Raw genomic sequence first — 23,467 nt, forward strand, 5'->3', positions numbered from 1 at the left:
CAACAAAGACCGAGTGCTGCCAAAAATAAACAATACACTGCTTTAAAAAAAGCCCTAGAGGCAGTAACCACAAGGCCTTGAATCAAACCTCCTGTTTACAAACTCCATGGTCTTTATCACTACATCTGATAACCATCCCGGATATGAAATTTCAGTAGTTTACTAATGTAGGGAGTGACCTGGTTAGATCAACAGTCAGGCACCAAACAAGCTGTTTACTTCACTTCTGAGATTTAACTCTATGCCAACTTCTTTACCAGCTATAAAACCCTGCAGTAACCAAACACAGACTGACTGCAGATATTGGATACAATTCATGTGCCATCAACCTGGCTTTTCAGACAGCAGAAGTCTTCCCTGAGAGACAAAACCTAGAGTTGCTGCATTTTATAATAATCTTAGAACTGTTAGTATCTTACAAATAAATACTCTTCAGATGTTCTAAATTGAATTCACTTTGGAAAACAAAGATGTTTTTAACGTGCAGTCATGGGATTCCAGACATCCCTCTTCCCATCCCCTCATGGAGGTCTTCACATCATTGCTTGCTGAGTGATTCTTGGTCAAGAAGAGGAACTGGTCCCTGTGCAGACCTACCTGGTGGGAGATGTCAGAGTGGAGTCCGTGAAAAAGAGAGGAAAAGAAACCTCCTGGGAAACAATAAATTGGCTGCCATAACCCAAAAGAAATAAGACCGTGATCCACTTCACTCAAGGGGCAAGCAAAATAACAGCCCTAGTCTCCATGGGTACGTCTGACAGACTGATTAACCTTGGTCCCCAAATGGACATGGTGACCTCCATTAGTTAGATACTGCTACTACAACGGAGGTGCAAACAGATTGAGCATCTTTATTTCCTGGCCAATCACACAGCCCTATTTTCCTCTGTGTTCAGTAGAAGTGACCTAAAAGCCTTTGAGGCAGAGTCAACAGGTGTCTGGATATAACCATTCAAAATGTATTCTTCTCGAACATTTTGCTGTGGAAAAAATATCCTTCAGCTCAAAGGCTACCATTTTACAGACAGGCAAATGTTGTTTACCCAGACTCTTGAATGCAGAGAGGAAGATTATTTTCTCATTGGTGTTTGTAGTAGAATTTCCTCTTTTAGACAATATGGGATGTAGTGGTGGGACTGGATGCCCTGACCTTAGTTTTTTGAATATTGAGTTTCAAGCCAGCTTTTTCACTCTCCTCTTTCATCAAGAGGCTCTTTAGTTCCTCTTTGCTTTCTGCTATAAGTGTTCTGTCATCTTCATATCTGAGATTATTGATACTTCTCCCAGCAATCTTGATTCCAGCTTGAGCCTCATCCAGTCTGGCATTTCACATGATGTACTCTGCACAGAAGTTAAATAGAGTGACAATATGACATATTCCTTCCCCAATTTTGAACTAGTCTGTTATTCTATGTCCAATTCTAACTGTTGCTTCTCGACCTGCCTACAGGTTTCTCAGGAGGCAGGTAAGGAGGTCTGGTAGTTCCATCTCTTTTAAGAATTTTCCACAGCTTGTTGTGATCCACACAGTTAAAGGATTTAGCATAGTCAATAAAGCAGAAGTAGATGTTTTTCTGGAACTTTCTTGCTTTTTCGATGATCCAACAGATGTTGGCAGTTTGATCTCTGCTTCCTCTGCCTTTTCTAAATCCAGCTTGTACATCTGGAAGTTCTTGGTTTATGTATTGTTGAAGCCTAGCTTGAAGGATTTTGAGCATTGCCTTGCTAGCATGTGAAATGAGTGCAGTTGTGTAATAGTTTGAACATTCTTTAGCACTGCCCTTCTTAAACATTTATTTAGTGCCACCTTAATGCTGAGATCAATAGCAAAAGTCTCAGCCTTCAAGCAATCTCACAGCCTGTCTGGCAGGTGTTTGAGGCTTGATTCTGCCTTCCCATGATAGAACAGAAAAGGGGCAGGAACGAATGTACTGAAAAGTGACAATAGCCCCAAAGCTCCTTTCCTACACTTACATGCTTATCACCAACTTAAAAACAAGCCTTCCTGGCCTTCGAGTCTCTACCAGCTTTTCCCGGGACACTGCCAGCTGTGGTATCTGGGACCTGGAATAGGCCGAACTGTCACACGGCATGTGTTGTGGAAATTTCTCACGCTCTTCAGCGCTGTTCCCTTTCCTTGACCTAACTTCCAGGGGGCGGGGCATTTGGACAGGAAGGGGCGGGGCATGTGCAGGAAGGGGAGGAGCCTGGGGCAGAAAACGAGGGGCGGGCCTTCCTCTTTTGGGGTGGGACTTTGGGTCGAAAGAGGAGGGGCTTAGCCCGGAAGGGGCGGGGCATCAGACCGGAAGGGGCCAGGGCCAGCCGTTCATTTGCCCAGAGGGGCCAGGGCCAAGGGGTAGGCCCTAGGGTTATCCTTAGGGTCAGGCAGTAGGGTTAGAGGTTGAAGGGCACCCAGGAACCAGCCCAGGACCAGCAAGCCCTGGTAGCACAGCAGTTAGGGTCAGGCAGGCAGGTCAGGGTCAGGTAGGCTAGGGTACCTAGGTCAGGAGGTTGAATCCCAGGTCAGGATCTTTGTAGGGTTAGGGTTCAGGCATTAGGGTTAGGGGCCCCCCCCCCTCTTTAAGACAGGAAGAGGCGGGTCTTAGACAGGAAGGGGGATTAGCCCGGAAGGGGCGGGGCTTAGCCCGGAAGGGGCGGGGCTTATGTTGTGGCAGGGCACCACCACTTTCTAGGGTTTGAGTTAGAGTTAGGGAACCTCCCCTAGGGTTAGGGTTCGGGTTATGTTTAGGGTTGGGGTTAGGGTTGAAGGTTGCTCTGGTGCCGGCCCCGGAGCAGCCAGCACTGGTAGCATAGCGGTTAGGGTTAGGCAGGCAGGTCAGGCAGGTCAGTCAGGCAGGTCCCTAGGTCAGGAGGTTGAATCCCAGGTCACGTTGGTTTGCATTTAGCACTGGGTGGGGGCGGGGGCTCCAGGACCAGGGCTGCCAATGAGGCACTCGTCCTCCAGGAATCCCTCTCAGCATCCACACATGCCTACTCCCTTGCTGCCCTGGTGCCACAGCATGGGGCTTCTGCCAGTGCTTTTGTCTCTTTCCCTCTCTCTCTTCATCCCTTCATACGAACAGATGCTACTTACTAAGTGCTAAGAACTCCTAGCACTGGAAACCAAAGACACTAGAGGTCTCTGACTGTGTAGGAGACAATCTTGTGAAGGAATCCAATCTGTGATGAGTTTCAAATGCAATGAAGTGTCACAGATTTCTTGAAAACTAAGAGACAAAGAATGAAGCAAGGATTCTACATGTGTGGGTAGAAGGATAGAAAACTGTTCCCACGGCAGTATGGAGGTTCTTTAAAAAAAACAAAACAAAAAAACAGAGCTACCATATGATCCTGCAATCCTAATACTGAGCACACCTCTGGAGAAAAACATGGTTCGAAAGGATACAAGCACCTCAGTGTTCATTGCAGCACTGTTTACAATAGGCAAGACATGGAAGCAACCTAAATGTCCATCGACGGAGGAATGGATAAAGATGTGCTGTGTATACACATATATACACACCATATCTTTATCCATTCCTTTTTCCAGTTCTCAACACACACACACACACAGAATGGCATATTACCCAGCCATTAAAAAGAATGAAATAATGCCATTTGCAGTGACATGGATGGACCTAGAGATTTTACTGAGTGAAGGAAGTCAGACAGAGAAAGATAAATATCATATGATATCGCTTACATGGGAAATCTTAAAAAAATAGAAATGAACTTATTTACAAAACAGAAACAGACTCACAGACTTGAAGGGAACAAACTTGTGGTTGGTGGGGGAGGGATAGTTAGGGACTTTGGGATTGACATGTATACACTGCTATATATAAAATAGATAACCAAAAAGGACTTACTGTATAGCACAGGGGACTCTACTCAATTTTATGTAAAAATCTAAATGGGAAAAGAATTTGAAAAAGAACAGATACATGTATAACTGAATCCCTTTTCTGTACACCTGAAACTAACACAACATTGTTCATCACCTGTTGTCCAATAGAAAATAAAGAGTGAAAAATTGTTCCCCCAGGAGTTTACACTTGTATTGCCTTCTGCCTCCTCCCATCAAGTAAATTTCCTGGTCCTTGTATATCACCCTTTTGCGGTTAAACTCACTGAACCTGTCAGTGTTCTGAGCTGCAGGGCTAAAGGCAGAAAACCTGGGAAAAGAGAATGAAGCCATTCATATATCTCATTTGCATCCTTGAGCCTACCCTGAATGACACACAGCTGCTAGAACTAAAGCTTTCCAGAAGATAAATTTCCACCAGGAAAGTTAACCCAGAGTACACATAGCTCCTTCTGAAAGGCATGACCAAACGCACTGAGACATGGAGTATTTCCTGCCGTATCAGGAGACAAAGGATGTCACAGTCATCAGCAACTGCAGCCACCATGAGTGGTGAGGCGATGAGCTCTGAGGAAACTCAAGTTGTGACAACACGGAATACTTGGCTCTTACAGCTGAGGTGCATACCAAAGGAATGATTTCAATGAGCCTAGACTCACGTCTTCCCATACACAGAAAAGTACTAAATTCCTTAACTTGGGATAGCTGGTTTTCTTTAATTAAATCATCTTTTGATTTAATCAAATCATCTTTTGATGTTCTGAGTACCTGCCCTTTGTTATAAAACTTCTATATAACCTGGCTCCCGGCCCCACTGCCCCCTATTCGCCTTCTCGGAGCAGTTTTCTCTGGGTTATTTGAGTTGCTGTCTCCCAGGCTTGATGATGATGAAAGTCGCTCAGTCGTGTCTGGCTCTGCGACCTCATGGACTATACAGTCTATGGAATTATCCAGGCCAGAATACTGGAGTGGGTAGCCTTTCCCTTCTCCAGGGGATCTCCCCAATCCAGAGATTGAACCCAGGTCGCCCACATTGCAGGCGGATTCTTTACAAGCCAAGCCACAAGGGAAGCCCTTCCCAGACTTGAAGTCCTAAAAATTCCCACTCACTCAGTAAAACGTAACTCTCAACTTTTAGGTTGTAAATACTTTTTATGTCCATAATGTCTAAACAGTCTTACAGGACTACTTACCTTCTTTTACCCTCCAAGCTCACTGTGCTCGCTGCATGACAGGCCAATGCATCCAAGACGAGGTGTTGAGGCAAGGAATATTTATTCTTAATATTAACTTTATTCGAAGAGCAGGCAGATCAAGAAGGCATCTTCCCTGGGTCTTGATGCTAGGTTATTTTATGGATCAGAGAAAGGGGAGGTGAGGAAAGAAAGTAGAAAGGCCATTTAATCTTGCAGTATCTCCTAGAATGGCAAGCCTCAGGCAGGGGGATCTGTTAGTCTCTTCTTTCTTATAGTCACTCACAGCAGGCAGGGTCAGATTATCACCCTGTGAGCTAAACCAAGGCACTTTAGCTTAAAGTTCAGGCAGGGGGGCAGGATCCTCTGAGGCAGGCCATTGTGTATGATCATAATAACAAAAGTGGCAAAAAACAAGGGTCAAAGTCAAAGAAACAGATCCAGCATGGAGTCAAAATTGACTCTTGCTTGTTACACAAGTCTGTGGCTCTTCTGCTCTGAACTGGGGAAAGAAGACAGCTGTAGCCTGGACAGGAGGGGCATGGCAGGGTTCAAACTTCTGGCAGGAGTGACAGCATGGGGTCTAGGCTGGGGTCTGTACCTTGTACGGGTGGGGAAGGTGAAGCCTAGAACTACTTCCTCAGGTCCTGATAGTTTCACTTTCACATTGTTTCGCTTTTATCCTGTAGGAGGTATTCCCTGGTAGCTCAGTTGGTAAAGAATCTGCCTGCAGATTGAACCTAGGTTCGATCCCTGGGTCAGGAAGATCCCCTGGAGAAGGAAATGGCAACCCACTCCAGTATTCTTCCCTGGAAAATCCCATGGACAGAGGCACCTGCAGAACAGTCTGTGAGGTTGCAAGAGTCAGACATGACTTAGCAACTAAACAACCTACCAAACCACTGCTTTTATCTCTTTAAATATATATTACTATTTAACAAGAACCATGTTTCTTTAAAATTAGTGTGAAGGGCTACTGTACATAAAATAGAAAACCAACTAGGTCCCTACTGTATAGCAGAGGAAAAGAATCTTTAAAAATATATATGTAAATATATATACTTACATATATATGTAAATAAATATAAATACTAACATATATAAATATATATACTATATATTTATACTTATATATATACTAACATAAATATATAAGCCTATGACTGTGTGGATCACAATAAACTGTGGAAAATTCTGAAAGAGATGGGAATAACAGACCACCTGATCTGCCGGTTGAGAAATTTGTATGCAGGTCAGGAAGCAACAGTTAGAACTGGACATGGAACAACAGACTGGTTCCAAATAGGAAAAGGAGTACGTCAAGGCTGTATATTGTCACCCTGCTTATTTAACTTATATGCAGAGTACATCATGAGAAACGCTGGGCTGGAAGAAACACAAGCTGGAATCAAGATTGCCAGGAGAAATATCAATAACCTCAGATATACAGATGACACCACCCTTATGGCAGAAAGTGAAGAGGAACTCAAAAGCCTCTTGATGAAAGTGAAAGTGGAGAGTGAAAAAGTTGGCTTAAAGCTCAACATTCAGAAAAAAAAGATCATGGCATCCAGTCCCATCACTTCATGGGAAATAGATGGAGAAACAGTGAAAACAGTGTCACACTTTATTTTTGGGGCTCCAAAATCACTGCAGATGGCGACTGAAGCCATGAAATTAAAAGACGCTTACTCCTTGGAAGGAAAGTTATGGCCAACCTAGATAGCATATTCAAAAGCAGAGACATTACTTTGTCAACAAAGGTCCATCTAGTCAAGGCTATGGTTTTTCCTGTGGTCATGTATGGATGTGAGAGTTGGACTGTGAAGAAGGCTGAGCGCCAAAGAATTGATGCTTTTGAAGTGTGGTGTTGGAGAAGACTCTTGAGAGTCCCTTGGACTGCAAGGAGATCCAACCAGTCCATTCTGAAGGAGATCAGCCCTGGGATTTCTTTGGAAGGAATGATGCTGAGGCTGAAACTCCAGTACTTTGGCCACCTCATGCGAAGAGTTGACTCATTGGAAAAGACTCTGATGCTGGGAGGGATTGGGGGCAAGACGAGAAGGGGACGACAGAGGATGAGATGGCTTGATGGCATCACTGACTCGATGGACATGAGTCTGAGTGAACTCCGGGAGTTGGTGATGGACAGGGAGGCCTGGCGTGCTGCGATTCATGGGGTCGAAAAGAGTCGGACAGGACTAAGCGACTGATCTGATCTGAACATAAATATACATACTAACATATATAAATATATACTAATATATATATAACATATATAAATATATATACTAATATATATATAATATATATATATAGTCATTGTTGTTGTTTAGTTGCAGAGTCATGTCTGACTCTTTGCAACCCCATGGACTGCAGTATGCCAGGCTTCCCTGTCTTGTCATCATCTCCTGGAGCTTGCTCAAACTCATGTCCATTGAGTCAGTGATGCCATCCAACCATCTCATCCTCTTGAGAGAGTCAGTTCCTAGGCAGGTTGATAGGAAGTCTAGGGGTCCCCAAAGAGAGAGGGGTCTGGAATTCTCAAGGAGGAAGAAAGGACAAACTTTTTTTTCTTTCTCTACATTCCTTAGGATTATATAACAATAATGTATCCTGCCTAAGGACAGTCTTTGGATTCAACCTTCCGTTATCTTAAAATGTTAATTATGGGAGTAGACCTGGTCTTCACAAGGATGTATCTTGCCTGAGGATTATGGGAGTAGGTCTGATGAGGTCTTTACAACCTCCAGACATTCTTTGGATTCACTGGAGAGTATATAACTTCATTGTTAACACTAGCAAGTGGGTACTCTTTCTGCCCCCTTCTGATGCCTATGTCAGAAGCTTTCTCTATCTCCTTTATACTTCAATAAAACTTTATTACACAAAAGCTCTGAGCGATCAAGCCTCGTCTCTGGCCCCGGATTGAATTCTTCTCCTCCGGGGGCCAAGAATCCCGGTGTATTCGTGTGATTCAACAACAACCTTTCACTCTGTTGTCCCCTTCTCCTCCTGCCTCAATCTTTCTCAGGGTCTTTTCCAGTGAGTTGGCTCTTCGCATCAGGTGGCAAAAGTATTGGAGCTTCAGCTTCAGCATCAGTCCCTGCAATAAATAATGAATATTCAGAATTGCTCCTTTAGGATTGACTGGTTGGATCTCCTTGTAGTCCAAGGGACTCTCAAGAGTCTTGTCCAACACCACAGTTCAAAAGCGTACATTTTTTGCTGCTCAGCCATCTTTATAGTCCAACTCTCACAACCGTACATGACTACTGACTAGCTTTGACTGTATGGACCTTTGTTGGCAAAGTGCTGTCTCTGCTCTTTAATACACTATCTAGGTTGATCATAGCTTTTCTTTCAAGGAACAAGCATGAGTTATACATACAAGTATGAATAACTGAATCATTTTATTGTACACCTGAAACTAACATTGTAAATCAATTGTTCAGTAAAAAGAAAATATATATATTAAAAAATTAGTATGCAGAACCCACACACCTTTTCAGAGCCCCTTATGGATACATATCACCTTTCAGTGTCTCGTGGGGACATTCCCGTGTGGTCCTTCCATGTCCTACATTGTCTGCTTATCCATTATCCATGTGGGTGTTCTCTGTGTTCCACTAATGTCTGCTGTGAACAATTCCATGTCCTCCTCAGTATCCAGTCGGACTGGTGTTTTCCTTTTGTCTCATCCAATTTTGGTAGCCATCCATTATCCCTAGCGGATGTTCCCATGATCCTTCCAGTGTTGCCTGTGGATGTATGAATACTCCTTGAGTAATGCAGAGTCTACTAGTGGACCCCAACATGAAAGCTGCAGGTCCTGGAGGATTACAGAGCAGCGAGGGGTCCTTGGGTGCATATACGTACAGGGGGAAATTTGTGAATGGTTAAAAATGGCTCCTCTCTTTTAAAAAACTTTTTATTTTGCTTTGGGGTATGACCAGTTAACAAAGTTGTGATAGTTGCCGGTGAACAGTGAAAGAACTCAGTCATATGTATGCTGCTAAGTCGCTTCAGTCGTGTCCAACTCTATGCGATCCCATAAACAGCAGCCCACCTGGCTCCTCCGTCACTGGGATTCTCCAGGCAAGAACACTGGAGTGGGTTGCCATTTCCTTCTCCAACGCATGAAGGTGAAAAGTGAAAGTGAAGTCGCTCAGTCGTGTCCAACTCCTAGTGATCCCATGGACTGCAGCCTACCAGGCTCCTCCATCCATGGGATTTTCCAGGCAAGAGTACTGGAGTGGGTTGCCATTGCCTTCTCCGAGTCATATGTATACATGTATCAATTCTCCCCCAGACTCCCCTCACGCCCAGGCTGCTCCATAACTTTGAGCAAAGTTTCATGTGCCATACAGTAGGACCTTGTCGGTTATCCATTTTAAATAAAGCAGTGTATACATTTTGATCCCAAATTTCCTAACTATCCCTTCCCCACATACTTCTCTCAGCAACCATATCTTCATTCTTTAGGTTTGCAACTCTGTTTCTGTTTTATAAATAAGTTTATGTGTATCATTTCTTTTTAGATTCTACCTATAAGGGATGTCATATGAAATTTGTCCTTCTCTGTCTTACTTCACTGAGTATGCCAATCTCTAGGTCTATCCATGTTGCTGCATAGTATTATTTCATTCTTTTTAACGGTTGAGTAATAGTTCATTATATATGTACCACATCTTCTTTATCCATTCCTCTGTTAGTGGACATTTAGGTTGCTTCCATGTGTTGACTATTGTAAACAGTGCTGGAATGAATATTGGGGTGTATCAGATCATCTTTCTCTCCAGATACATGCCCAGGAGTGGGATTACAGGGTCATATTACAGCTCTATTTTTAGTTTTTTAAGGAACCTCCATGCTGTTCTCCATAGTGGCTGTACCAATTTACATTCACTAATGTACATTCACTAAAATCAGCCCCGGGATTTCTTTGGAAGGAATGATGCTAAAGCTAAAACTCCAGTACTTTGGCCACCTCATGCGAAGACTTGACTCATTGGAAAAGACTGATGCTGGGAGGGATTGGGGGCAGGAGGAGAAGGGGATGACAGGGGATGAGATGGCTGGATGGCATCACTGATTCGATGGACGTGAGTCTGAGTGAACTCTGGGAGTTGGTGATGGACAGGGAGGCCTGGCGTGCTGCAATTCATGGGGTCGCAAAGAGTCGGACATGACTGAGCGACTGAACTGAACACATGTACCAACAATGTAGGAGGGTTCCCTTCTCTCCACATCCTCTCTAACATTTATTGTTTGTGGATTTTGTTGATGATAGCCATTAAAAATGACTCATCTTATTTAAAAAGCTTCTACCTCAGAGCTACCTAGTAAATCTGTGTTTTTTGGTGTGTTTTTTTTTTTAAGTGGATTCCTAGAATTCATCCCAAACCTACTAAATCTGAATTATTAGACATGAACCCAGGAATTTTCATTTTAAACATGTTCTCTGGTGCTATGGTCTGCATGTTTGTATGCCTCCCAAGTTCATATGTTGAAGCTTAGTACCTAATGCCATGGTACTAGGAGGTGGGCCTTTGGGAGACTATTAGGCAGAATCCTCATGAATAAAATTAGTATTTTTATAAAAGGCTCAGATGAACTCTTTCCCAAAGAGGCAGCCACTTAGAGAGCCCACTGTTAGGGCAATACTCAGCAGTCATGGAGCTGGGGTCAGCCCCATGGCCCCAGACAGGTAGAGCCACCAGGTCTGCAACAGGAGCTTCAGGCACACACCCAGGCACAGAGGCCATGGGGGCAGGACCACCCACAGCCATGAGGTCTGGGCCACCCAGAGCCTTGGCAGTCTAAGCTCTGCCCTGGCGGAGCCAGACAGTACTGGGTTTTAATTGGTATCCTAAAAAGGATGCTTTTGATGTGGAGTTTGAGTTGAGAACCACCAGTTTACCCTCCTGTCTTCTACTATCTCTCCTCACTATGAAATATCTTCTTTTCCTTCCTCACAAAATTCTGATCTTGTTCGTTTATCTATCCTCATTCTGCATGCTCCATGCAGTTCCTTTCCTCAGAGGAAGCCAATCCCACTCTTGACTGCAGGAGTTATTTCTTGTTGTTAATTAATGTTTATTGTTATAAGAACAATTTCAGACTCTTCCCTAACTGAAGAATTTCAGTTCTTCCCTAAGGACATGTGGTCAAAATAATGAACAACACGCACACACAAAGGTCAACATGAAAAGATATTAAACATCATTAGTCATTCAGTTCAGTTCAGTTGCTCAGTCGTGTCCGACTCTTTGCGACCCCATGAATCGCAGCATGCCAGGCCTCCCTGTCCATCACCAACTCCTGGAGTTCACTCAGACTCACATCCATCGAGTCAGTGATGCCATCCAGCCATCTTATCCTCTGTCGTCCCCTTCTCCTCCTGCCCCCATTAGTCATTAGGGAAATGCAAAAGAAAACCATAACAGGACCTACTTCACATCCACTTGAACAGCTAGAATTGTAAAAATGGTTGATATCAAATGTAGGTGAGGATATGAAGTGACTAAAACTCTTGCAAACGCCTCAACTCACTTGGAAAGCTGCTGGCTGTTTCTTAAAAACTTAAATACATATGCTGTGACTAAAATTATATTCTTAAGAACTTATCTGAGGAAAAGCTTTTGTGCAAAAAGGCTTATCTGAAAACATGCAAGGAAATCAGTCCTGGGTGTTCATTGGAAGAACTGATGTTGAAGCTGAAACTCCAATACTTTGACCACCTGATGTGAAGAGCTGACTCATTTAAAAAGACTCTGATGCTGGGAAAGATTGAGGGCAGGAGGAGAAGGGGACAATAGAGGATGAGATGGTTAGATGGTATCACCGACTCGATGGACTTGAGTTTGGGTAAACTCTGGGAGTTGGTGATGGACAGGGAGGCCTGGCGTGCTGTGGTTCATGGGGTCGCAGAGTCAGGCACAACTGAGCTACTGAACTGAACTGAACTGAAAACATGCAAAGCACCTTTGTTCATAATTACGCAAAACTGAAAACAGTCCTAATGACCAACAACAAGAGAAAGGATAAGCAAATTATGGAAGACTACTCATCAACAAATGGGAACTACTAATATAGAAAGGAAAGGAAAGGAAACGAAACTCACTCAGTCATGTCTGACTCTTAGCTACCCCATGGACTACAGCCTACCAGGCTCCTCCATCCATGGGATTTTCCAGGCAAGAGTACTGGAGTCGGGTGCCATTGCCTTCTCCGAACTAATATAGAAAAAAACAGGATAAATCTTTAAAACATTATATTAAGCCAAAAAAAAAAAAAAAAAACAAGCAAGAAAGAAATTTGCTTGGGTGAATGGGTGGAATTTAACTGGAAAGCCATATAAAAGCACTTTCTGGAGCGATGAAAATATTCCACTGTTTTGAGTAGAGTTTACACAGACGTATGCAAGTCTTTCAAAACTTACCTAACTGAACATTTGGATCTGTGCATTTAATGCTAATTACCCCATACACATAAATGCACACACACATAACACATTCTGTTCCTTTTGCTGTCTCAAGCCAGACAAAATGCATACTGTATGATTCAATTTATATTAAATTCTAAGCTGAATATTAATGTGTGGTGATAGAATTCAGAAATATCTGCTATGGAGGTGGGGTAAAGCGTGACTGGAAAAGCACACAGGATCATTTTCTGGTCATGTTGATTGGAGTGATAGTTTCATATGTCAAACTTGTCCTTTTTGTGTCAACCTGGCTGGGCTATAGTGCCCAGATATTTGGTCAAGCATTATTCTAGATGTTTCTGTCAAGGTGTTTGGGGAATGAAATTAACATTTAAATGGATGGGTTTTGAGTAAAGCAGATGCCATCCATAGTGTGGGTGGGCCTCATCCAATCAGTTGAAGTAGTTAATAGGGCAAAGACTGACCTCCCTAAGCAAGAAGGAGTTCTGCCAGTTAATGGCCTTCAGATTCAAACTGAAACAACAGCTCTTTCCTGGGTCTCCAGCCTCCCAGCCTACCCTGTAGACTTTGGACTTCCAGATTCCCTCCATAATCACATGAGCCAATTCCTTAAAAGAGATCTCTCAATACGCACATTCTATTGGTTCTGTTTCTCCAGAGAATCTTGACTGAGAAAACTCTTATACTAAAAATCTGTACATTTTATTATATGTTAAATTTATTATAATTGAAAAAAGATCAAAGAGGATACAAAGTGTGCAGGAAAAGCATATCTTTCTCTCTTTTAGAGATGAATAAGATGGCATATAGCCTGCTGGCAAATTAAAAGTATAACAGTCATCACAGTTCAGGTATATAAAAATGAAGTCTGGTGGTCACTGAGGATCTGGTCTCAGAGCTCTGCAGCATTGAAACTTGAAATTTCTTTGAGCTGTACTAGACTCAAGGATGCCACCAGTCATATTCAGAAAACCTGCCACCTACAACCTTCTGGTTTCAAGGTCTCCCCTTGTAGCTGTTCAACCATTTCAAACTCCTACCAATCCTTACTTGAAAAGCACCCTTCTTGTCAGCTCCAAGTATAATTCTTCTTTTTGGGGGGCTGGGGGTGGACATGTGCACGGTGCTTTGTTTATTTGTTTTTGGCTGCACTGGGCTTTTGTTGCTACGCATAGCCTTTCTCTAGTTGCAGAGAGCAGATGCTACTTTCCAGTTGCAGCGCACAGACTTCTCATTGTGATGACTTCTCTTGTGGAGTACGGGCTCTAAGCACACAAGCTTCAGTAACTGGGGCTTGCTGGCTCTAGGGCGCATTGCTGGCTCTACAGGGTTCAGTAGTTACAGCTCGCAGGTTCTAGAGCCCAGGATCAGTAGTTGTGGTGCTCGGGCTTTGTTGCCCCGAGACGCGTGGAATCTTCCCTGACCAAGTATTGAACCTGTGTTCCTTGCATTGACAGGCTGATTCTTATCCACTGTGACTACCAGGGAAGTCTTCCAATTATAATTCTTGATAAATAACTCATGTAATTAACTTCAATCTTACAGTTTCTGCCTTAATAAGCCTCCCCCTTTTTTTAGTCCAATGGAACACTACTCAAGTTCTTCTTGAATCTGTGTCTCCCAGGCTGCAGGCCTAACAAGTCTCAAAGAAACTCTTTTTCATTTCAATCAGCTCTCTGTGTCTAAAATTTTGGTAAACAAGCCCAATTTCTTTGGTGTTCATTATATAACTATCTTTGTTCGTTTGAACTGCTATAGCAAAATGCCACACACTGGGTAGCTTATCAACAACAGAAATTTACTGGTCACAGTTCTGGAGGTTGGGAAGTCCAAAGTCAAGGCACCAGCATGGTCGTATTCGGTAAGGGCCCTCTTCCTGACCCAGAGCCGGGAGCTTCTCTCCGTGTCTTCACTTGGTAAAAAGGGGCGAGGGAGCTCTGCGGGGCCTTCTTTGTTGTTGTTTTGTCACTAAATCATGTCTGGCTCTTTGGGACCCCATGGACTGTGGCCCCCCAGGCTTCTCTGTCCATGTGATTTCCCAGGCAAGGGTACTGGCGTGGGTTGTCATTTCCTCCTCCAAGGGATCTTCTGACCCAGGGATCGAACCTGCATCTCCTGCGTTGGCAGGTGGATTCTTTACCACTGAGCCATCTGGGAAGCCCGGGCCTTCTTTAGAAGAGCACTGATCCCATTCTTGAGGGCTCCACCTTCATGACCTAATCACCTCCCAACAACCCTATCTTCAAATAACATCATCCTTGGGGACTAGGATTTCAACATATAAAGTGGAAGGGAGAAAACAAACACTCAAACCAAAGAACTAATTTTGAGGGGAGCCACCTTAGGATAAAACCAGACTGTTGAGGATGTGAGAAGACCACCTGAGTCTGAATGACGCTGTGGGTTTCCAGGGTCAAGTGCTGGGGGAAACTGCCCTACGTCTAGACGTAGTGTTAGATTACTAATAACTTCCATTTTTTGAAGTTAGCGTTTTTCTTTGCTTTGGCTTTCCAGCATGTCATCTCTTTCCTGTGTGAGAAGTTTCCCGCTTTACAAATAGCCCGCTTCTCATCAGAGAAGCTGATGATGTCAGATATGTGATCACCTTCTCATTCTCCCCTGAAGTTAGGGTGCAACATGAATCAAACAGATGTACAAACACACACATGAATCAGAATCAACTGGTGAATTATGGAGTTAAAGCAGAGGCCGAAAGTTTCTGTTCTATGGGTTTTGGTCAGTGGCTACTGTGTTCAGTTTCCAGTAACAGCAGTATCATTAGCATCTAGTGTGGGTGACATTGTGGTGTATGTATCCTGTGATGATAGCAGTTATAGTGCAGAAAGACTGTCGCTAGATTTTGGTAATCCTGAGTCTGACATCTCCAAATCTGAGTTTTCAGTAAGCCCTGCTCCCACCAAGATTCTAGATGTCTAATAGCCTTTTAATAAATTGCCTTTTCTGTTTCAATTTGTCTGATTTGGTTTCAGTCACTTGACACTAAAGTGAAAGTCACTCAGTCGTGTCTGACACTTTGTGACCCCATGGACTACACAGTCCATGGAACCCTCCAGGCCAGGATACTGGAGTGGGTAGCCTTTCCCTTCTCCAGGGGATCTTCCCAACCCAGGGATTGAACCCAGGTCTCCTGCATTGCAGGTGAATTCTTTACCAACTGAGCTATCAGGGCAGACCCTTGCCACTAAAACCCTAATTGAAATTTTGTTGATGCTCTCTTAAGTGGCATTCTCGATTAATTGAAGTTAAAAGTATTCTAAATGATGCCCAGTCCTATATTCTATTAGTTATCTATTGCTACAATGTGCTATGGCCAACAACTCAGTGGATTAACACAACATTTATTCTTGCTCATTTGTCTGTGGGTTGCCTGAGAGTCAACTGATCTAGGCTGTGTTCAGCTGACCTTAATTCTGAAAATGTAGATTGACTCTAGCTCAGCTCCATACATCTCTCATTCTCCTTGGACTACCCAGGGCTTGTCATCTTATGGAAATGACAATGGTAAAGATGGCAAGACCAACTGTGCAATTCTAATTCAAGCCTTCCCATGTTGGGTCTACTAATATCCCAATGGTCCACAACCAAGCCCAACATCAATAAAGCAGAGAAATACAGTCTTTGCTGCTGCTAAGTCGCTTCAATCGTGTCCGATTCTGTGCGACCCCATAGATGGCAGCCCACCAGGCTCCCCCATCCCTGGGATTCTCCAGGCAAGAACACTGGAGTGGGTTGCCATTTCCTTCTCCAATGCATGAAAGGAAAAGTGAAAGTGAAGTCGCTCATGTCTGATTCTTAGCGACCCCATGGACTGCAGCTTACCAAGCTCCTCCGTCCATGGAATTTTCCAGGCAAGAGTACTGGTAGTCTCTACTGAACTGCAAAGCACATGGCAAAGGGTGTGACTAGAGAGTGGAATAAAGAATTGGAAACAATAATGAAATCTACACCAACCTGCACCCCATTCTTATCCCTCAGTCAAATCAAAATGTTAGCTAATGGCTGTGTGTGTATATGCATGCTAAGTCATTGCAGTCGTGTCCGACTCCTTGCAACCCTATGGACTGTTGCCCTCCAGACTCCTCTGCTAGCTAGTGATGATGTAATAGTTTTTGGTTCATAGCTATTGAAGTCTTGTCAGAAGAGATCTTAGACACACTGTTTTCAGGTAAAGAAGTGAATCTCTATTATGTCTCCATGATGAGGCAATGATAGAATCATAAAGTGATCAGGTTGTTATGGATGTTAAAGGCCCCTGTTGACATATTTAAGATCATTTAGAAATCAAAGCAGAGTAACTGTTGTTTGTGCATCTAAAATGGAGCTGGGTGTTCATTGTGGGGGATGTGGTTTCAGACACATTCCTGCATCACTGAGAACTTGAATTTTCTGAACAGTATCAAAGTCAAGGGTACCATCAGCGATTTTAAAAATAATATCTGCTAGCAGCTGCACACCACCACACAGGACCCTCCCTCTGCCACTTTTTAATTATTTGGAAAGCAAACCAGTCCTTGCTTAACAAGCACCTTACTTCTTGCCAGCTCTAATCATAACTCTAGACAAACAATTCATGTAATTGTGGGTTTTTACCTTTACAATCCTGCTCCATTTTGTGGTCCAGCTGAACACAATTCAAGTGCTTTCCCGGATTTGTGTTTCCAGGGCTGCCGATCTAACAATTCCCAAGTAAACACTTTAAATTTTGTGTTTTTTTTTTTTTTTTTTTGCTTTTTGCCTCAACCAGTTCTCTTGGAATCCTTGATTAACACCCTTTAGTAAATCCTATTGCTTGATTGATAAGGAAACTAAAGCATTAAAATGTGAATGACTTGGTCAAGGCTGCATATCTTGAAAATGGCAGAACAATGAATATAATCGGTATATTATGGATGTATTTCAATACATCAATATAGCAATAGAATGTACATTGATTGACTCCCAGATACAGGCCTCTGACCCTTGTCTATTTTATTAACATTATATTGGGGCAGGAAGTTTTCTGTATTCCTCAAATCATTTCTTCCTTCCTCCATATCATGCCAGATAGAAGACTGGATATGTGTTTTGGACACCTCTGTCCAACTGCCCACACTATACCACTCAAAGTCCTGCTGATCCAGGTTAGAAACCTTCTAGGATTCAAGATAGCTGAGGACCCAAGCTGATATGGCAAAGTTCTGCCTAACGAGTCCTCTTGAGCAGCACAAGGTGTCTGTGCTCTATTTACAAATGTGTTGGCAATTACAGTCGTTATAATAAAATCCTATGTGAGAGACACATTTTTAAAAATCTTTACAAATCTTCACAGGACACTCCCAGTAACAACAGCTTCTGTTTTTCCTTTCTAATTAAAGATGAACAGAGTTAATCCTTTGCAAAATTTAGTGTGGGAAACAATTGACCTTTTAAGGAAATTCCCTGGATGGGCAGACAAGACAATAGTAAAGTGAAAGTCTCCCAGTCGTGTCCGACTCTTTGGGACCCCATGGACTATCCAGTCCAGGGAATTCTCCAGGCCAGAATACTGGAGTGGGTAGTATTTCCCTTCTCCAGGGGATCTTCCCAATCTGGGATCAAACCCAGGTCTCCCACATTGCACGTAGATTCTTAACCAGCTGAGCCACAAGGGAAGCCCAAGAATACTGGAGCGGGTAGCCTATCCCTTCTTTAGTGTGTTTGAGGACAAGGGGAAGATTTTGCTGAGTTTAATCAGGGGAGGGTTACGATCTGATTCACACCCACTTCAGGGCTTGTCCAGTTCTTCCTGACATTGAAGAACAGGATTCCTCCTTCCCAGACCTATGAGGGTCCAGAGAGCTGTTGGCCTTGAATGTCACATTCACAGAGAAACTCCAGTGGACAGTTCAATGTTTGTATAGACTTAGACATACAATCCATCAATTTCCCATCAATATTCTTCCATGTTAAAAGCATTAGTTTACTAACATCATTTAAAATATACCATAATTTGTGAAACCCTATTTAGCCTTTTCTTCATATTTGAATACATTCAGAGCTTCAAAAGATAGAGGGGACTGAACCTTCCCTGACTCTTGAAACCCCTCTAAACATCCTACCCCTTACCTTCTCTCCTAATCTGGCTGTACTTGGCCTCTCATCCTTATTTTTCTCTTGACCCTGGTATAGATGCTGACTTCCAGCACATTTAATATCACTCTGTTGGTATTTCCTGCCTTTAACATGTGTCATAACCACAATTCTACTTCTGGTTTCTAACAGTGTTTCTAAGACAGTTTTTCTTTGAAATCTCACCTTTTTTCTTTGCTATCTCACATCTCTTCTCACTTCTCTGCCTGGCTATGTCCCGAGCACTCCCACTCATCTTTCTTCTGATTCAAAAAACTCATTCACTCTAGGACCTAAAGTTCGTAAGTATGTTTAAAAAGTATCAGATTCACATAATGTCTAAAACTTTTAGGTGGAAAAAATGCTACCTTGGCAATTCACCTGTGTCCAAAAGGAGCTTACATTTTAAAATCTGATGTTTTGACAGGGGAAAAATTAAGATTTGAAAAATATTCTTTTAAATGTAGATAGTTGATTCATACACAGCTAGAAGGCCAGGGTAGGAAGTGATGATTTGGGGGTGACTGAACTCAGGGCAGTGCTGAGGTTCTCCCTAGAGCAGGCATCCTAAACTCTAGGTTCCAAGGGGTCTGTGCTTGCTGAAAATGCAGATTCCTAAGCCCACTGCCAGAAATGTTAATTCAGTGGATCTAAATAGTCAGAAAATGCTGACCGAGATATAGGGACCCTATATATATAGCTGGGTAAATGTATAACTCCTAATAGCCTAGATCATGGGCTAGATCCTGATTCTGAGTATAATGGACTGTATGACCTCGGCAGGGAGGATGAACTTCCCTGTCCCTGATTTCCTAGTCTGTAAAAGAAGCCTAGTAGCCATGAGACACAGAATGTGAGGGGGATAATATTTTGGAAAATATCTGATTTTCTCTTCTGCATTTCTGAGAGTGTTAATTACTCCCTACCTCTCTGGATTGACCCAGGTGTGTTTGTCTATACCTACAATGTATCTATATTTATAAATCTAAAATCTCTGGTAAATCTAAAATCTCTGTTTATATTAAAGCTCTTTTGTTGGAGGTGAAATGGGGGTGGGATAAGGGTGGTAGGGGAGGAGATTATTTTTTTCCAGAAAGTGAAGAGAACAAAGGAATTTATATTTAGACTCTGACATTTAAAATAAGATTATGTGGCAAGACAATGGCTATGAGAAAGTATTTCTACTTTATCCACTCTCACCCCACTCTCTCCCCACACCTCACAGGGGCATAAGAAAAATCAAGGATGGAAGTTTCAATTATCAAAAGTTCTCTCATTTAGAAACTAGCCCTTCTGCTTACAGTAGCTGGACCATGAAACTTGGCACCCTAAGGTAGAATGAGGCTATATGGCAGGGGAAGTTAAAATCCCCCTTCTTTGGCTGAAGGGATGATAGAATGATAGAAAGAGGAGAGAGAACAAGAAGGACTTGGGTGAGTGAGGAGAAGGGACTGCAGAATGATAGAAAGAGGAGAGAGAACAAGAAGGACTTGGGTGAGTGAGGAGAAGGGACTGCATAAATGCTGAGGGCAGAGGGGGAGGTCTTCTCTTGTGTCCCCCTCAATATCTAATAACCTGCTGCTGCTGCTAAGTCGCTTCAGTCGTGTCCGACTCTGTGCGACCCCATAGATGGCAGCCTACTAGGCTCCTCTGTCCCTGGGATTCTCCAGGCAAGAACACTGGAGTGGGTTGCCATTTCCTTCTCCAATGCATGAAAGTGAAAAGTGAAAGTGAAGTCGCTCAGACATGCCTGACTCTTAACGACCCCATGGACTGCAGCCTACCAAGCTCCTCCATCCATGGGATTTTCCAGGCAAGAGTACTGGAGTGGGTTGCCGTTGCCTTCTCCGATCTAATAACCTACTCCCCACAATTCCCAGTAACGGAGACAATAGATGAGGACCTGATTAATTAATCAGTGTTCCCCAAGTGGCAACACTTTTCAACAGACTTCTTGATGATTTTAATGTGCATTTGGTTAAGAACCACTGGACTAAGAATTAAACAGAATGAACATGTATGTTCCCCTACCCTGCTTCTTCATAGGAAGCCCTCATGAAAATAAACTGATTAAACAGAGGTAAATTAAAGAAGTTAGTTCTCAGAACACCCGAGCACAGTGCAGATTCATTTGTCACACAAACATACAGGTGGAAATACTCTATGATTATAAAGAGCTCTCTTCTGGAAATTATTATTTTTTAAATTTTATTTATTTATTTAATTGAAGGATAATTGCTTTACAGAATTGTGTTGGTTTCTGCCAAACATCAACATGAATCAGTGATAGATATACATATGTCTCCTCCCTCTTGGAGCCAAGTTAAAGCCCTGAGTAGAAAAGTAGTGCTGTAGTTAAGACGCTGATGCTTTAGACAGCATCACCAACTCGGTGAGTTTGAGCAAACTGCTGGAGACAGTGGAGGACAGAGGAGCACGGTGGCGTGCTACAGTCCATGGGGTCACAAAGAGTACGACACGACTTAGTGAGTGAACAACAGTAACAACAGTTAAGACTCCAGGAACCTGGGAAAGGAAACTAGACCAAGGTTTTAGCTAAAATGACTACAGAAGAGTTGCGTGTTCTCTCTCTAGTAGAATAAAGTGAATTTTCCCCCTAAATGAAAGTGAGATAAGCCAGTTCAACAAAAGCACTTTCTTTTTTAAAAATTTTTATTTATTTATTTTAAAAACCAAAAACATTTTGTATTGGGGTGTACATGGCAAATACTGTGCTACTCCAGTATTCCTGCCTGCCTGAAAATCCCATGGACAGAGGAGCCTTGTGGGCTACAATCCATGGGTCCCAAAAGCTGGACATGACTTAGCAACTAAACCACCACATAGCCGATTAGCAATGTTGTGATAGTTTCTGGTGAACAGTGAAGGGACTCAGCCGTACATATACATGTATCCATTTGCCCTCGAAACTCCTTCTATCCAAGCTGGCACATAACATTGAGCAGAGTTTCATGTGAAAATCACTTTCTTAAGTAGCTGATTTCTCTGGAGTCAGAATAAATGAGGTTAGAATCCTGGGTCTGCCCTTAGTGTGTGACATTGGAAATTTTACCTAATTCCTCTAAAGTTCAGCATTTTAGTGACTAAAACAGGCCTTATTATATGGTCTCCCTTCACAGGGTTGTTATGAGGGAAGGTAACGCGTATCATGTGTTTAGGGCTAGGGTAGGAATTATGAATTATTCCTATGAATAATTATGAATTATTATTATTAGGGTAGGGCTGTTATGAATCCCTTTAGCTAAGAATTCTTAAAAGCAGAGAGACCTCAGCCACATGGTTTGAACCTACTGAATAAGAATGCCCAGAGGTATATTTTTAAAAGCCACAGAAGGAATTCCTGTGCACATAGAAGGATTGTTCTGGGGCAGGGGATCTCAGATTTCAGCATACATCAGCATTACCTGGAGGGTTTGCTGGGCCTGCTCCCAGAATTTCTGGTTCAGGACGGCTGGGGTGGGGCGCCTGAGAAGGTGCATTTCTGACAAACTCCCAGATGGCTCCAATCCTGCTGGGGACCACACTTTGAGAGCTTAGTCAGCCAACTAGGCTGCTTAGAAGTTAGCCTAGTTGGACTATTGTGTCTAAGACTGAAGTGTTGTGTTTCTTCAAATCTTGCTCTTGTTCTATTTGTAGATTTACACATTTTTAGAGTGAGTAGTTAATAGCTGGCTTTGAAATTCTAATAAAAGTTATATGAAAGATTAGTATTGATTATGCCATCTATTCCATTTTACTTTCTGTTCCTGTCTAATATTAGCTTAATTATCTATTAAGATGTCAATAATTTATTCAGAGGGTTTCATAACAGAATAGTGGGTCACCTAGGGGAACTTTTAAAAAATTCCTGGGTCTTACCTCTGGTACTTCTGATTCAAAGGATGTGGGGAGGGACCTAGGCACTGAGGTTTTTAAAACCTTCCAGATAATTCCAATATGCAGCCAGGTTTAAGAATCATAGACTGTATAGTAGTTAAAATGATTTGCTGATCCTGTTAGGCTGGGGCTTTCCAGGTGGCTCAGTGGTAAAGAATTTGCCTGCCAAGCAGGAAATGCAGGTTTGATACCTGGGTGGAGAAAATCCCGTGGAGGAGGAAATGGCAATCCATTCCAGTATTCTTGCCTGGAAAATCCCATGGACAGATGAGCCTGGCAGGCTATAGTTCATAGGGTGGCAAAGAATCAGACACAACTGAGTGACCTGTTACTCTGACAAATTGACACCTTCCCATGGCCTCTTGCAGTCTTGTTAGCAAGCTTACCCACCAGGGCTGGAGCTACCACCCAGTCTCTTATCCATGCCACATCCACAGCATAGGCTCTGCTCTTCACATAATGAAGTCTAGAGGTTGATTTTCACTGGGACAAGTAGTGATTTGTCAATGGTGAATGTTAGAAATGGTATCTCTTTGTTGGAATGAGTTGAAATTAAGGTACATAAGTGGGGTAACCTATTTTAGAAGTAGTCACCTTGCTCCACAAAGAAAATATAAGAATCTAGTGAAGCAACTAGGCTAGAGGTTAATACTCTTTCTTTAAAGTTCTGGATAATAAATCTTTTTGTGGGCCAAAAGCAAATCAAGTTATGTCTGCACCTCAGAGATGTGTTGTGTGTGGAGCAGCAGGAGGAAGTCATGAAAGCACCATGTACTATCTCATCCCAACTATTCCATCCCTTCGTTTCTGTGTGATGCTCACTCCCGCAATGCAGAACTGCCCTAAGTGATACACAAATAAGCAAAGCTACTTGAGTTTTTATCATTGTCATGTTCACAAAAGTATATTCATCTTTTGATTTCTTTTCAACCATTAAAAAATGTAAAAGTCGGG

This window comes from Bos javanicus, chromosome 1 (assembly GCF_032452875.1).
Source record: "Bos javanicus breed banteng chromosome 1, ARS-OSU_banteng_1.0, whole genome shotgun sequence".
Lineage (NCBI taxonomy): Eukaryota > Metazoa > Chordata > Mammalia > Artiodactyla > Bovidae > Bos > Bos javanicus.